Raw genomic sequence first — 16,822 nt, 5'->3', positions numbered from 1 at the left:
TTCTATCATGACGACTTAGATGTTTTTGGTGGGGATTTCTGTCTATTTTCAGATAGACCACACCATTAGCTCTCTGCAGTGATTTGCTTTGGATTACCTGGAGTCAAGGTAATAGCATCTGTACTTGTTGTAACAGACCCAGAGATCTCAAAGCACTTTACAAAGGTCAGTACTGATGTGCCAGATTCAGGAGGTGAAAGCACAAGGATGTAGGACTGGCCCAAACACCTTAAGCACCTTGGTCATGCAGCGACAGCATCCTGTGCTTATGTGGTTCTCCTTCTCTTTCCTTCTTGCAGGGGTAGAGCTGATAAACTGATTACTTCTGGGATACTCCTGGTCCACGTCCTTTAAAAACTAGAGAGGCGCAAGTTAATAGCTCTGAAATTCCTCCAGGAAAAATAATATCAAGGTCTTTGTTATCATCTAAAGACCCTCTGAAGTAACTGCGGTGTTATGGGGTAGAGTATTTGACTAATAAATCTGTTACTTTCATTTAATTTTAGTTTTTAAATAGCAGTCTGCTGTAACAAAAATGTGGTTTTTTGGGTCTTTTAATAGAAACAAAAATGCCTAGAATTAAGGATGACTGATTTCTCTGTAGAAGATGGCAAATTATACAGAAATATCTACTGAGTGCTGGTTTGAAACTGTTTCTCTTTTGCAAAGAGCAGTCGTGATGGGAAATGTTTCAAGGTACCTCCAGACACTTTGTCAGCTTCTCAGTTCAAATCTGAAACTTAAGCAATGGAACTAAATGTGTCAGCATCCTGAAGCTTCACACTGAAAGCTCTCTTCTCTCTCTCTCTCTTTTGCCCTAACACTGAGTTTTTCATCTCATCTGCAAATGGAGCAGTGTGCCCTGACACCTTTCTTGGAGCTTTGGATTATCTCAGTCTTAGTGATGAGATCATTTGTATTCTAAATGAAACCTTTTGTTTTCCTGCTAAAAAATCTAGGATGACTTGACTTGTTTTATTATTATTATTTTTATTTATTGCATGTGGAGCTGTAGCATGGCTTGATGCCTTTTGGAAAAGTGCTGTTCTTGCTTGCAAAGTCCCATGCTGATCTGAAAACCATCTGGAAGTGGTAACCTGCTTTCATCCAGCCTTCTTGTTGAGCTCTTTATCTTACCAGACAACTGGAATGCAATTGATCCTGTTAAGAGGTCTGGGCTTTCTGTCCTGCCTCATTGTGATAAATTGCATTTGCATCCTAAAGTGAATGACTGTGAGAGGATGTTGAAGCATTTTTAAATTTGTAAATGACATCAATGGAATCAAAAGCATTAGATAACTGACTGTAAGGGCCTTGCTGAAGTGCACTGATGTCTTCACGTTTACAAGAGTCTTCTTCCCCAGTGCTGTATCTCCAGATCCTATATATGGTGCTGTCAGCTGTATTAGAATCATTGAATGGTTTGGGCTAGAAGGGACCTCAAAAATCATCCAGTTCCAACCCCCTTCCCATGGACAGGGACACTTTTCACTGGACCAGGCTGCTCAAACCCCATAGAACCTGAGCTTGAACACCTCCAGGGATGGGGCATTCACAGCTTCCTTGGGCAACCTATGCCGGTGCCTCACCACCTACATCGTGAAGAATTTCTTCCTAATGTCTAACCTAAATTTCCCCCCTTCCAATTTAAAGCCATTAGGGGTAAGGAGGAATCATAATTGAGAAAACAAAGAGTGCTGGAAATGTGCCATGGGCCCTGTAATATTTCTGCACCATTAAGTGAAGTTTGGAGTTTTGCATGGGTCACATTCTGACACCTGGTGTTGCTGCTGTGTTGTTACAGAGCAAGAAGCTGTTTTTCAGATCCATCCTCCTGCATCAGAGTAAATATCTTCTCCTGGTACCTCTGTCCATGTGCCTCACCGTTCCCCACTCTGCTTTTTCTGTGATTGGGTATGTGGACACAGCAATAAAGATATAGTAAAATGGAGGTGATGGAAAATATATGCCAGTAAATTATGACTTTTTCTGGAGATGCCTCACAGAAGATTAAATCTCATGAAGCCGGCAAGCCAGAACAGTATATGAGATATTGCAGGCATCACTAGGAGATGTTGTCATCACTTCATTCGTAGTCATAGTTTTTAACCCTTGATCACATAGATCATTCTGACCTGATCCCACCCAGTCTTTTCCATGCAGCAAATTGCATATTTCTCCTCCAGTGACCTCCTTGGCACACAACACAAGGACCTTCCTGTTTGGCTTGATGGCTTCTTAGATGCTTCTTTGGGTGCTCTGATGGAGGAGAGGAAACCTTCTCTTCATCACAGCTGGGACAGTCCTGTGATTTTAGCTTCTATTTCTTGGTACTCTTACTTCTCCTTGTCTTGTCTGTGTTTTCTTATGGGCCCATTACAGACCTCTGCCAGCGGTGGTCAGTGTGATACTGGTGGCCAGGGACAGAAGATTGTGCCTTGTTCAGCTGCTTGAGTTCATGTGTGCATTTCTGTGATGAGTAGAAGACAACTCTCCCTCTGCGGGGTGCAATTCCTGTTTCTTTCTATAGGCTGGTGAAATCAGTCAGAAGAGAAGGAGGGAAGAAATGGAAAGTGTTTTCGTATTTCACAAGAAAAAGCAACCACTCCTCCGTGGCAGTTATTTTAGCAGCAGTTTGCATCTCCATTTCAACCCCAAAATATGCATCAAGTGCAGGCAGCTGTGTTTGCTGAGCCAGAAGGTGTCTGAGATGGTGGTAATTTTCTTCTGTGGTCGTAATAACATGAGGAGCTATGAAGGAATTGTCAATCACGTGTATTAGGGAGGTAGTCTGAAAAAAAAATCTGTTGGGGTTTGCCAGGAGACCTTGCTATATTGGTGCCTTACTGTAGAACAGGGTTTTCATAATGGAACACTGACTGCCTTGAGGTTTGTGAGTCAGCAGCTGTCATGATCTTATAGAGCTGCTCTTCTCAGCTGGAGTTGCGGAGTCTGATGTAGCATGTAAATCAGATTTTTGTTCTGGTCTAGTAGTGCAGTGTTACATCTTTGCCCCAAACTTCTCTGTAGGGTAAGCAGTTGATGTTTTAGGTGAGTGGAGATGTGTTCACAGTTATTTTCCAGAAGCAATTTCTACTTAGGGAGGCCCAAGCCTGTGACACAACAGGCTGTAGTCCCTGAACTTTGTGTTTGCTCCACCTGCTCCTTGGGGTTTTTGCTAAGGTAATTTTGTTTTTCTCCTGACTTCTAATTTTACTTCTCTTGTGTGAATGTTGTGGCAAAGCCAGAACATGCATGAGAAATTCACCAGTGGTTTCTGAGAAAATACGCATGGTTGCCTTTTGCTGCTCCAAAATATCAGGAAACCTCTTTTCTCCTGGTTGTCCTGTGTTGATTTGTATTGGAGGGTGACTATTGTCCATATGCATGGAGGAAATAGTGGTCTAAAGGCAGCCTTGTTGTGTCTTAAGCAGCAGTTGGCTTGCTGGGACAGTCGTGGTGGTGGAGCTGGAACCCTGCCTTGAAGTCTGATAGCAGCAGAACAATGTTTTTGCTGCTGCTGCTTCAAATGCAGCTTCCCATTAGCTCTTTCGGCTGTTGGGAGTCTCTTGACATGACACAGGGAAGTTTCCACATGAGGAATTTCAGGGAGTGAGGCGAGGCCGGGTGTACATTTTAATTTTAGTTCTGCATGATGAAAGATGAATGCGAGCCCATCATATTAATTTCAAAAGTTCTTGGGTATTGTGTTTATTTTGCTGGAATAATACAGTGAGTTGCATGGGGTGTAAGAAAACAAAGCAGGAATTTGGGGAACATTGAAAACAACCATGCAGACATGTTAGCCTGCACAGCCTGTCAGTAGCCACCTGCATATCTTCCTTGACCCTGCTCCTACCCGTAGAAAAGAGGTTCTGACCCTGGAGGATCTTTGCATCCTCAGTCTTTTGGACTGTAGTTACTGGATTGGAAAGACTCCAGTTGTCCAGCCATCTTCTGCTGGTCCCATCTGCTAATTCATCCTCCAGGAGAAAGAGAGTCGAAGTCATGCCAGCAGGAACTGTCGTAAGCTATTTTCATGTCTAGTGCCTGGGTATGACGTAGGGGAAGGCATGGAGATAGCCTAGAAAGGCAATTGAGTAATGGAAGGTGATGGGTCCAGATGGAGCGCAGAGATCTTAAGAAGAGGGCCCTTCTTTCTCCCCTCCAGTTTTGATGCAACGGAGCTTTGATAGCATTAAAACTTCAGGTAAGCTCATTGTGGAAGCCTTTGCTTGCTCAAAAGGGGGAGCTGGTTGCAATCCGCTTAAAGCTGGGAGGAACACGGCATCGGTTTGGACAGTTGGTCCCTGCAGTACAGGTGTTGATGTACATCTGAGAGGTATGGGTTGTGTTGCAGCTTGGGGGTGTTCCTGGACAACCCACCAGATAAACTCTGGATAGCAGCCGTATTGGACATTGTACAAAGGAGACAAAATCTGTATCTCCACAGATTTTTTTTTTTTTTTAATAAATATTGTGTTTGTGTGCTTGGATGGCATTTTTCTTTCAAAAAGGGAGGGAAGGAATGAATGTGTTACCCACACCCAAGGTGCTGGGCACATAACTCAGGAGAATTACTCATAAAACTGCAACCTCATTATCCAACTATGAAAGATTTCTTCCACCAATTTCTTCAGTCTGGTCACAATCCTGAAATTAATCTCACCTAAACAGCCAGTAGCATTTCCTCTATCAATGCAGGCAGAAATCATTTTGTTTCGTGGCTGAACGCTTCAGCAAAGAAGAATAAAAGAAAAAACAAAAACAAAACCAAAACCAAAAAACGTAAGGCCAAAGAGTAGTATTTAAATGGATGCATTCACTCTGGGTTTTAGAAAAAGATGTCTCCAACCCAGTTCCAATCACTTGGTGGACTGCATTCTCTAGAAGCCCTGGATGACTTGCCATGATTTTGTCTTCATAGTGTGTATCAACATATAGGGACTGAATCCGTTGCGACTTTGTGGACCTCATTAGAGCTGCTCTTCCTCCTGTCAGCTAAAGCTCAGGTGTGCAGTTCTTTCAGCCCACCTGCCTTTCTCACTGCATCTTAGTGTGTTTCTGTCTGTTATCTCCTGCACCAGGTTTCCCAGTCCTTGGCCATCAACATGAATAGCTGACATTGCCCTTTCGCACACTCATCCCGGCTGAATGGTGGGATATTTTTCACGTTTGCTTTCCAGATGGATCTCTCCTCTCTGACTTGGCTGTTTTGCTCTGCTGGGGAAAACACGGCTGCCCTGGGGTTTGTTTTGCATGCAAAAGTGTAGGTGGAGCAGATTGGAGAAGACTCAAAGAACCTGGGTGACTGGTGAGATGGGTGACTGAGGTGGTTTTCCCTCCTGTAAACATCTCAGGAGGAGGGAATAGCTTCCCCTTTTGGGTAGCAGATGGGATCCGGAGTTATTGTGCCTTGTGGGCACAGGTGGGATGAGCTGATTTTGTTGCTTGGGAGAGCCCATTACTCTCCCAAGTAACAAGTAATAAGGCAAGAGGAAATGGCCTCAGGTTGTGCCAGGGGAGGTTTGAATATTTTGGGGTTTTTTAGGAAAAAAGTCTTTACTGAAAGAGTGTGAAGCATTGGAACAGGCTGCTCAGGAAAGTGGTGGAGTCACCATCCCTGGAAGTGTTCAAAAAACATGAAGATGTGGCACTTCAGGACATAGATTCGTAGGCATGGTGGTGTTGTGTTGATGGTTGGACTTAATGATCTTAGAGAGCTTTTCCAACTTTAATGATTCTATGATTCAGTCTATCTTATGTGCATGCTTCTGTATTTATTTCTTCTGATGGAGAATGACCTCAATTTTAGCTGCTTTTAGCAGTGTTCTGCTGTAATTGAGGATGGGGAACATGTGGGGGTTGAAATTCAGACCTGAATGCATCTCCCTCTGATGTTAATATTCAGAAACCCAGAAGTCTCTTACATGCTCTTCCTCATACTCCTAACCTTCTGTTCCTGGAGTGGAAGAGGCTGGAAGCTCAAGTCACGAATTCCCAGCTCTCAACCCCTGCTGCTTGTTTTCCTCTCTAAAGAAAGGAAGTGAAGTAAAGGTGCTTTGGGACAACCAGCAGAAAAAGCATCCTTATAACCAAAGCAGCGATGGTGTTGCTCAGCGAGAAGTTGGGCCTAGGATGTCCTAGGCAATACAGAGGCAATGCTTGGCTGCCCATTGACTTGGCTGCCCTTTGACTTGCCTGCCCTTTAATGTCTAAGAAGGTGAGAGAGAGCTAGGGTTGTTTAGCCTGGAGAAGAGGAGGCTGAGGGGAGACCTCATTGCTCTCTATAACTACCTGAAAGGAGGTTGTAGAGAGGAGGGTGCTGGCCTCTTCTCCAAAGTGACAGGGGACAGGACAAGAGGGAATGGCCTCAAGCTCTGCCAGGGGAGGTTCAGGCTGGATATTAGGAAAAAATTCTTCACAGAAAGGGTCATTGGGCACTGGAACAGGCTGCCCAGGGAGGTGGTTGAGTCACTTTCTCTGGAGGTGTTTAAGGCACGGGTGGACAAGGTGCTGAGGGGCATGGTTTAGTGTTTGATAGGAATGGTTAGACTCGATGATCCGGTGGGTCTTTTCCAACCTGGTGATTGTATGATATGATTCTATAACATTTTTCTGTCAGCTGCTAGCTGTGGTTGGAGGCTTTTTCAGAGTTCCCAGCTGCCCCATGGGCTAGTTTTACCTTGCTGAGAGAATAGAAGAGAGCTGCTGGGGACATCCCAAGTGTAGCATGCTGAAGGATGAGGTGTCTGCTGATGAAGACAATGGTCAACAAGAAGGGATGGGGGGAGAAGATTAAGTTGTGTTGCCTGATGGTGATTTTCATAGGTGAAATGGGCAGGTGGTTGAGAATTACATCTTCTCGCTGTAACAACTCAATAAGATCAATGTTTACAAAACACCTCACACAATTTGGTCCCAGTCTTGATTAAACCTCTAGGCTGGTTGTCCCTAGCCTGAAGTGCTTAGTAACACATATATTTGTTGCACAACCTTTTGATGTTTCTCGCAAGCAGCAACGGGAAGCTGCTGATACAGGAGGGGAAAGTCTGCTGTCACAGTGTGTAATTGGCTTGGTATGTTTGCACAGAGGTCACCGAAGGCTGGGATTGCTGCTATGGGCAGATACAAATCATTGCTGCAATTTTATATCAGAATTTTTCAGGCTGGGGAAATTGCATCTTTTTTTTTTTTCCCCTTTATTTATTAAGCTTTGTATATAGAGCATGCGTATAGGAAGTATAGAGCATTTATATACTTATAGCAGCCTTCCAGTACTTAACAGGGCTACAGGAAAGCTGGGAAGGGTGTCTTTATTGGGGAATGTGAGGATAGGATGAGGGGGAATGGTTTTAAGCTAAAAAAAAGTGTAGAATTAGTTTAGTTTTTAGGAAGAAATTATTTCCTGTGAGAGTAGAGAGGCACTGGCACAGGTTGTCCAGAGAAGTCATGGATGTCCCATCCCTCGAGGTGTTCAAGGCCAAGTTGCATGAGGCTTTAAGCAAACTGGTCCAGCAAAAAGTGTCCATGGCAGAGGGGTGGAACTGGATGATCCTTAAGGTTCCTTCCAACGCAAACCATTCTATAAATCTATGATTTATATAGGAAGTGTTTATTAATACCTTAAAAATGCTATTTTATTCTGCATGTAGTGACCAAAGCAGTATAGGAGCAAAACACAGTGAGTGAAGAGGGGCTTCCTTGTGGTTGTTAATTGAATAAAAAGAGTAAGTGCATTAATTAAAAGGCGCTTTTGTGATAACAGACTGATGAATGGACACTACATTTTCCATGTAATGGAGTAAATAGGGAAATACTACATACTTAATAGCTTTTGCAAGGTAGATGGATATGTTAAGGACTCAACAATTTATCTGGCTAGTGCATATTTTACATCATCTGAGTGTGTGCAAGTAAAACCATACATCTTGTAGATGCAGCTCTGGGTTGTACATCGAAAGAGGCTATGTGGATGTAGGACCTACCTCTTGAGGTTGCACTAGCATTTTTAACTCCCAAGGGAACTGAGTCCTTTTACAGCCGAGAGGGGTTGTATTTATTGAAGGATAGTCCTTAGAATAAAAGCTGAAAATGGAAGTTCTTGTAAGGTAAAGGGGCGGGGGGGCGGGGGGGAAGGGGGAAGCTTTACCTGTGTACTGTACTCAAGCATAAGAGATAAACAACCTGCCAGTGAGAAATGTGAAGGTCATGATTCAGTGGGTCTCTCCATGTTCTCTCAAATTTGACGTAAACTGAAATGCTTAACTGGATTGTGGCTAGAATGTTCCTCAACACAGTAGGTTCAGGATCTTGAAGAAGACAAGACAGTTAAATAAGTGATTCCTTGTTCCCATTGCAGGTTTGAATTTGTTACTTTTTGCAGGTATCTTGTAAGCAATTATAACCCTCCATTTTTCCACCTCTGTTAATCTGGAAGTCTTAAATACCTTTAGCAGTTTTAGAGGTTTATGTCTCCTTTCTTTTTAAAAGAAGATGCTGTTCCCATACTCAACAGTGAAGTTTTAAGGAATCAACTCTTCCTTTTTGTACCTTTTCATGCAGCCCAGTGCAGGGCCTTCAGATTGTTTCTGGATGCCAGAGCACATGATGCTGATGGTGTCCATGTTCTTAACCATGATGGTGAGTAGTTTTCTTCCCAGTACTTATCAGTTGTCTTGCTTTTCCTTCCAGATTAGAAGAGAGTCTTGTGTGGCTGGGAGAACAGGACTTACGGAGCGGTTGGTAAGAGCATCTCTTCAGGAATGGGTCACCTACACATGGAAGGATGGGGCCTGGGCAGACACAAATAAAATTTTGCCCTTGAGAAATATTTTTTTTTCCTGGTTTTCATTTATAGAAGCTTAACCCCCTTGTGGACTGAGTTGTGAAAAGGGAGGGCTGTTTATCAGAAGTTTTGAGCTCCTTCTTATCCAAAACAAAGCCTTCCTGAACAGGCCTTTTATTCCTTCAAAGTTCTCCTCGAGCTACAGCGTTGCCAGTAGTGTAATTTTAAGTGCCTGTGCTAATGTGATTAGAAATACCACTTATCTAACTCAATTAAAAAGCCACCTGTTTACCTACTCAGGCATAGCTGGTGGTCTGGCTAGTTGTCTTTTTTCTCCCTCCTACGTCCTTAATTTTTGTGCCAAACTAGGCTGTACACAACTGTCCTGTGGAAAGCTAGCAAGCAGGATTTGGTAATGTGCTGATTTTCTGCATGCTGATATGAAGGCAAGGCTTGAGAGGGAGTCCCTGTGCGTCATGTCTTAGCTTCACTTAAATAGAGAGCAACCATATGTAAGAACCGTCTCAGAGCTGTGACCATATTTTTGTGTTCTCCCCATGTTGTTGTGTCTTTTGATGGTTTGGGGGTCTTTGATGTCCAGAACTAACTACGTACATTAAAAATGAAATACAGGGAATGGCAGTGTTTTGAAACACATGTGCTTAAAGATGCCATGCGGAAATAGAATAATAAAATCATAGAATGGTTTGGGTTGGAAGGCACATTTAAAGGCCATCCATACCAATCCCCCTGCATTGAGCAGGGACATCTTCAAGCATCCAACCTGACCTTGAGTGTTCCCAGGGATGGGACATCTACCACTTCTCCAGGCAACTTGTTTCACCACCTCATGGCAAGAAGTTTCTTCCTTTTATCTAGTCTGCATCTCCCCTCTTTTAGTTTTAACCCAATACCCTTTTTCTGTCACTACAGGCCCTACTAAAGATTCTGTCTACAAATCCCCAAATTCCCTGAAATCACCAAGAACCATATTGTTTTGTAGGTCTTCAGGTTTAACTTCATATTTCTTGCTAGTGTAAGGAAAGCCTTGTTGGCCTCCTGTGCAAAGTAAGTAGGGGAGTGCTGGTACCATGCCACACTGGTGGGATGTGAGTTCATCCCTTGGATGCTCACTGATCCAGTGGACTTGCTTGTGCTTTAGCAGCAGATTCACAAGGAGTAGCTCCGTGATTGGGCAGGAGAGCTGAATCAAAGCTCCACTGGCTTTTCCTGGATCTACCCTTTTGTTTTCTCTCCCATCTGGTTTACCTACACGTGGAGGCATAGGAAGCTGGTGTGGATTTACATGATTCCTCCATGGTGTCCCTTGAAACAACAACTCTGATTCATCACCTGCAAGGCTCATGTGTGGGGAGAGAGCAGAGCATTGTGTAATTTTCACATTACTTGCAGCAACCCTGGTGCTGAATCACTGGGACAGGTGCCCCTTTTGATAAGGATGATGTTTCCATAAATAACAATACTCATTGCCATTGGATCTCCTAGCAGCAGTACTGAGTAGAGAGCATTAGTGTTGTTACTTGTGTCCTGAATAGGCCCACAGCTCCACATTTGGCTGGAGAGAGATAACATAAATTGTCCTCCTACAAAGATTCAGACTGAAAAATAGAGGATTTGGGTTTCAGTATGAGCTAGTCATGCCTTAAAACAATTTTTGCTGAAGGCATCTCTCCTCTGCTTTATAGCTTTCCCCTTCCATTCCTTCCTTTGACATGCATTTTTTATTGCATGGTAAAAAGGACCAACTGGATGGTAATAAGGCCTCTAGAAGCTGACTAGACCGATGGGTTATAAAGCTATAGTCGATCAGGTGGCAGGACGGATTGTTTTAGCAGTGAGCAGGGTAATAACTGTTGTGGTGTCTCTGTGTCTCTCACCCATCTTGCCCTTGCTGGACCTGGAGTCATGAGCCTGGTGCAGGGCATTGTTTGGTTGTGTGAATAACGAAGAACACCAAACACGATGAATGTGAAAGTCCCTTCACACTTTGAGAGGTGTGTTGATGGTGTCAGCCAAGCCAGGGTCAAGATATTTGTCTCCCACCAACTGCTGTGATGGCCCATTGCTGTGTTGACAGCATGTTGCACCTGTTGATTTGTTGACATATCCAACCTCATAACTGTTTCTGTGGTGTCTGTGCTCTTGGACACTTGGTGATCACTCTTTCCCCACTCTGTATGTAACCAGAGGGTACACAGAGGGTGTGCTGTGTGTACCATTGATCTGGTGCTCTGCCCACATACATGCTGCATGATGAGCAAAGTGGGTGGTAACTGTTTAAAGAGGGCCAACCTAGCTGCAGGTTGGACATGGTATGCTCTAGAGAGTCTTGCTGTTTGGTAGCCACATTTAGGTCTTCTGGGAGGAAGGCTACAGAAGGGCATTGTCTGTTCAGGTTTGCTATTTTTCACCTCCTGGTGCTCTTAAAGACCAGACAGTAGAGTTGGTTTTAGCTCCTTGATTCTCCCCCTTTGGAATCTGTGCTGAGTGAGCACTAGTGAGGGCACTTTTGCTGGAAGGGGTGTACACGGTGCAAGCACAACATGTGCCCTGGCAGTGGCCTCCTTCATCCACGTGGCTGAACATTTGCCAGAGGCTGCTGAGGTTCAAAGAGGCCACTCCATGCTAAATAGGCCAGAAGATCCTCCCTGGGGACATTGTCCAGCTGACCTGACCCAAGCTTCAGCCATCCAGGTGATGTAAGCAAAAGGTTGGCTGGGGCTAAGCCTCTGCCTGGATTTGTGTCCATGTGGGACCAGTGAGCATCAGCTTCAGAGCTCAAACTTTTCTTGTGTGACCAAGTAATTTTCTTTCTTTTTATCTCCTGAGTGGTCATTTGTGCTTTCAGGTGAATTGGATATCAGTGTGCAAAAGTACATTTTCATGCACACAAATATATACAAAAGATACCTTTGTTTCCTAAAGTAAATGGAGATTACATTGATGTGTTGATCATAGAATCATAGAATAACCAGGTTGGAAGAGACCCACTGGATCATCGAGTCCAACCATTCCTATCAAACACTAAACCATGACCCTTAGCACCTCGTCCACCCGTCCCTTAAACACCTCCAGGGAAGGTGACTCAACCACCTCCCTGGGCAGCCTGTTCCAGTGCCCAATGACCCTTTCTGTGAAAAATTTTTTCCTAATGTTCAGCCTAAACCTCCCCTGGTGGAGCTTGAGGCCATTCCCTCTTATCCTGTCCCCTGTCGCTTGGGAGAAGAGGCCAGCACCCTCCTCTCCACAACCTTATTGTGCCGAGGTCTTTACTAGGTCTTGTTTCATTTTCTCGTTATCCCTGTGCTCCTAATCTTCGTATGCATTGCGGTTGAACTTCACAAATGCTGTTTTCCATGTGGATACTGATTTTATCTTTAAGGTTGCTAAGGAATTGGGGAAGTTGTTTGTCCAATGGCTTATACAAGGGCTCAGTGCTAGTGATGTGGACTTGCTGTGGACTTGGATTACGGTTGCTCCTCTCCCAGTGAGCTGCTCAATATCTTGATGCCACTTGGGGTTTCTGGCTGTGGCTCTGCGGGATGCTGTCAAGCGTGTATGGAATAGAAAAGGAGCTATTGTACAACATTCTTGTGTGGCTGTCCCAACTGTCAGCATGTGATGTGAACAGTGTGGTCACCCAAAAAAAGCTTCTCCCTGGGGGGTGGGTTAATCTGGTACCTACCCATGCCTGCCTATGTCTGGATGTCCTGATGCTTAGCATTCTGTACACTACCCACCTTAGAGCAATGGGCAGTGTCACCAGGCTTTTAGCATATTTTGTGTTTTCTCAAACCAGTTTCTTGGCCAGCATTTCAGCACAGAGGTCGTTTCTTGCCAGATTTCACCCGTGCGGTGGTCCCTGCTCAGTGAGCATAGCTGGCTTCGCCTCCGCAAAGCCTGTGGCTCCCGTCTTGCTGCTTTTTCCCCAGATCAATGCTCGCATTCCTGCAGGCGAACAAGATAACTGCCACATTGTTTTTGTAGCAAACCCTCCTCAGACTGAAAACCATGGGCAAAAGTGTGTTGATGTGGTGCATTGGAATTGCTGATTCGCTGGGCCATTGTCCTAATCTCCCTAGCACTGGAAGAGTTGCTGCTCCAAGCTTCCTTGATTGTCTTTCTTGAGGAACACCACCTCCGAGTAACCTAGGATCTGCACAAATGCCCCAGTCTTCCCCAGAGCAGTAGGAAGGTGTTCTCCCGCTTCAGCAATGTGGTTTGGGCTTGGCAGAGCAAAATGTGGAACTAGAGGGAAAGATTTCCCTGCTTGGACGCGAATGCTGCTGTCCGGCCGCGGGGGTTGTCTGTTGTGCACTGCATGGGAAGAGAATCTCTTGTGTTTTGGGATTGCTCCTCAGATGGGGAAAACCTGAATGAAAATGAAGGATATATTTGTTCTTTTTGAGATGCAGGGCAATACAGGGATGTGAAATTATAGTTAGTGCAGTAGCTATTGCTAAGGACAGCTCCTGGATGTTTGTCAGCTTCAAAAATGAGTTTAATCTCCGCTGCATATTGAGGGATTGATGAGAGCACTCCTGTGCTGTGCAGGTGTTTGTAGCAAGCACCAGCACTTGAAAATGTGTGAACAATGGATATTCAATGTTTCTAATTCTCTCCCCGCCTGTAGCATCATGAGCCTGCTAGTGGCTGCCACCATCATCTCTTTTCCACCCTATCAACATCCTCTTTTGCAGCTCAAGTAGGGTGGGGGAAAGAGGAGACTTTCCTTGCCCTCCCTCCATCAAATGGTAATCAACTTCAGGTTGGGATGCTGTGATGGGCGTGATGATTTATCCTAGAATGATAGAATGCTTTGAGTTGCAAGGGACCTTTAGAGGTCATCTAGTTCACCTCCTCCACTAATGAGCAGAGACATCTTCAACCAGATCAAGTTACAGAGTCCCATCCAGCTTAACCTTGAATGTTTCTAGGGATGGGGCCTTTACTACCTCCCTGTGCAATCTGTTCCAGTGTTTTAGCACCCTCATTGTAAAGAATTTCTTCCTTATATCCAGTCTAAATATACCCTCTCTTAATTTAAAACCATTACTCCTTGTCCTGTCACAACAGGCCTTGCTGAAAAGCCTGTTCCCATCTTTCCTATAGAATCCCTTTCTGTTCTGGAAGAACACTACAAGTTCGCCCTGCGGCTTTGTCTTCTCCAGGCTGAACAACCCCATCTCTCTCAGTCTGTCCCTGTAAGTTTTTTATTTATTAATTCACCTTTATTTATATATGTACTTTAAAAAAAAATGATTTTTTTTTTTGATCTTTTGACCTGGAATTTCCAGAAACTCAGGATCCTCAATCAAGAGTGGGTGCTTCGTGCCTTAAAAGCAAAGACATCTGTGCAACCATCTTAATTTCTGCAGTGAGCTACCAAGGAATCTTCCTCTGTCAGGCCAGACATTTTGGCTGCAGCCTCTGTTTTTCACGGCACATCAGTGTATTTTGAATAATCTACATCCCTGGGCCTTACAACGTTTCTCTTTGCTCCCTATTGCCAGCTTTGGATTTTTTTTGTGTGTTTTAAAAGCACCTCCTCCACAGACGGGTGGGTTTCTGTGCTGGTTTGGGATGGCAGCCAGTGTTGCTACAGCTGGTGTATCGAGAGCCAAGAGAGGTTTCTGCAGAAGAGGCAAATCCAGATGTCCCCTTTTTTAATCAGTAAGGAAGGAGCTGATGTGAGTTACTTCTGCATTTAGTGATCCAAAAGGCTGAGTGTATTTATCTCTTAGCTGAGTGGGGTTGCAGTTCTCCAGCCTGCTTGCTGCAAATTCAAGGCTATTTTATGGAGCCATGGTGGGGATTTTTCCTCTTTTTTTCTGGCTGCTCATGGCTAGGATGGGTGTACTCTTTGCTGGGTTAAAACTGGCTAGATAGTGAGGCTCAAAGAGTTGTGGTGAATGGAGTTAAATCCAGTTGGTGCCTGGCCACAAGTGATGTTCCCCAGGGCTCTGTTGGGGCTGGGTCTGCTTAATATCTTTATCAATGAGCTGGATAAGGTGATCAAGTGCACCCTTGCTAAGTTTGCAGATGACAGCAAGTTGGGTGGGAGTGTTGATCTGCTTGAGGGAAGGAAGGCTTTAGAGAGGGAACTGGACAGACTGGATCAATGGGTCAAGGCCAGTTGTATGAGGTTCAACAAGGCCAAGTGCCAGGTCCTGCACTTGGATCACAAGAACTCCATGCAATGCTAGGCGTTCGGGGAAGAATGGCTGGAATGCAGCCTGGCAGGAAAGGACCTGGGTGTGTTGGTTGACAGCAGCTGAATATGGGCCAGCAGTGTGCCCAGGTGGCCAAGGCCAGCAGCATTCTGGCTTGTATTAGAAACAGCGTGGCCAGCAGGAGTGGGGAAGGGATCATCGCCCTGTACTCAACACTGGTGAGGCTGCACCTCAAATCCTGTGTTCAGTTTTGGGACTTTCACTACAAGAAAGACACTGAGATCCTGTAGTATGTCCAGAGAAGGGCAATGAAGCTGATGAAGGGTCTGGAGCACAAGTGTTACAAGAAGCAGTTGAGGAAACTGGAACTGCTCCGGACTGATCCAGACCTTAGCACTCTCCACAACTACCTGAACGGAGGTTGGAGTGAGGTGAATGTTGGTCTCTTCTCCCAGGTAACAAGAAGCGATAGAATGAGAGAAATTGGCCTCCAGTTGTACCAGAGGAGGTTTAGGTTGGATATTGTGGGGAAGTGGTTGAGTCACCATCCCTGAAGGTATTTAAAATTTGTGTATATGTGGCAGCTGGGGATATGGCTTAGTGCTGTCCTGGCAGTGTTAGGTTAAGAGTTCATGATCTTAAAAGTCTTTTCCAATGTAGATGATTCTGTGATTCTGTGATTCTCTCCTCTCACTTTATGCAAGGATGGAGATGCTGTGCACAGAATGGTGTTAGAGCAGGTGCTCTAAGGTATGTGGATTGCGAAGGTGAAAAACTATGTAGATTTGGAAGAGCATTTTATTGGCAGCTACAAAGCAGAGGGGAGGGAGTTGTGACAGGTATTGCACAAGAATGGTCTCCAGAACCAAAAAAACCTGATCCAGCATCAAACAGTGAGACAAGGAAGCTATGTGGCACTATCCAGATCTGTTTTTATACTAACTCCAAGGGAGGGGACATCACTTTTCTAAAATTACAATTTTTCAATGAAATTTGCAATGCTGGTGAAACTTGGAAGTTTTGGGGGACTTCTTAACTCCACTCCTCTTCCCACCTTCATCTTCCAGCCATGTGCTAGGAATGAGCATTCTTAAATTCAAGAAGCATAAGGTAATGAAGAGGAGAGGCAGTGACTTGGTGCTGTCATTAATGGAAAGAATTTCTTCATTTGAAGATGGTTTGAATCTGTGTTTGCTGTCTTAAGGAGGAGCTGCAGGTTGGCACACGCCATCAGTCATTGTCTTGTGAACAGTGTAATTGCCTGATATAGAATCATAGAATAACCAGGTTGGAAGAGACCCACCAGATCATCGAGTCCAACCATTCCTATCAAACACTAAACCATGCCCCTCAGCACCTCATCCACCCGTGCCTTAAACACCTCCAGGGAAGGTGACTCAACCACCTCCCTGGGCCTGTTCCAGTGTCCAATGACCCTTTCTGTGAAAATTTTTTTCCTAATGTTCAGCCTAAACCTCCCCTGGTGGAGCTTGAGGCCATTAATGATCTACTCTGGCTCAAGGTGGCCAGCTGGGAAGGATCTCTTCTTGAAAACTTTTATGTTCAAAGTGTATTTTGAGTTAGAAAGAAATGTGCTCTATCTTTTTTGAGAGAGCTGCCAGGAACCAGAATAAAGAAAACCTTTATTTTTGTTGGGAAAGGAGCAAAGAAGGAATAAATACAGAAGGAAATTAAGAAAACTTGCAAATGGAACTGAAAAGGCTCAACTTCACCACCATTGCATGTAAATAGTATTCTGAAGCTCTCATTGGGCTCAAACCATCTTTGCCAAATGCAAAATATTGTCCGTGCTTGCCAACCTTTCTGCTTCTCAGGAAGG

At 44.5% G+C, this 16,822-nt stretch overlaps 1 protein-coding gene across 7 annotated transcripts in view; it reads left to right on the top strand.

Annotated features, from left to right (window-relative positions):
- Positions 1 to 16,822, top strand: part of TSNARE1 (t-SNARE domain containing 1) — a 519,305-nt gene that overhangs the window by 48,229 nt on the left and 454,254 nt on the right. For 6 of the 7 annotated variants that reach the window (XM_069854776.1, XM_069854771.1, XM_069854773.1 and 3 more), the window contains one exon: positions 8,695 to 8,745. The exons of the other annotated variant lie outside the window; for it this stretch is intronic. The gene's annotated coding sequence lies outside the window, so the exon portion shown is untranslated. The remainder of the gene's footprint in view (positions 1 to 8,694; positions 8,746 to 16,822) is intronic. 7 annotated transcript variants of the gene reach the window in all.

Source organism: Phaenicophaeus curvirostris, chromosome 3 (genome assembly GCF_032191515.1).
Source record: "Phaenicophaeus curvirostris isolate KB17595 chromosome 3, BPBGC_Pcur_1.0, whole genome shotgun sequence".
Taxonomy (NCBI): domain Eukaryota; kingdom Metazoa; phylum Chordata; class Aves; order Cuculiformes; family Cuculidae; genus Phaenicophaeus; species Phaenicophaeus curvirostris.
This window is presented reverse-complemented; position numbering and strand designations above follow the sequence as displayed.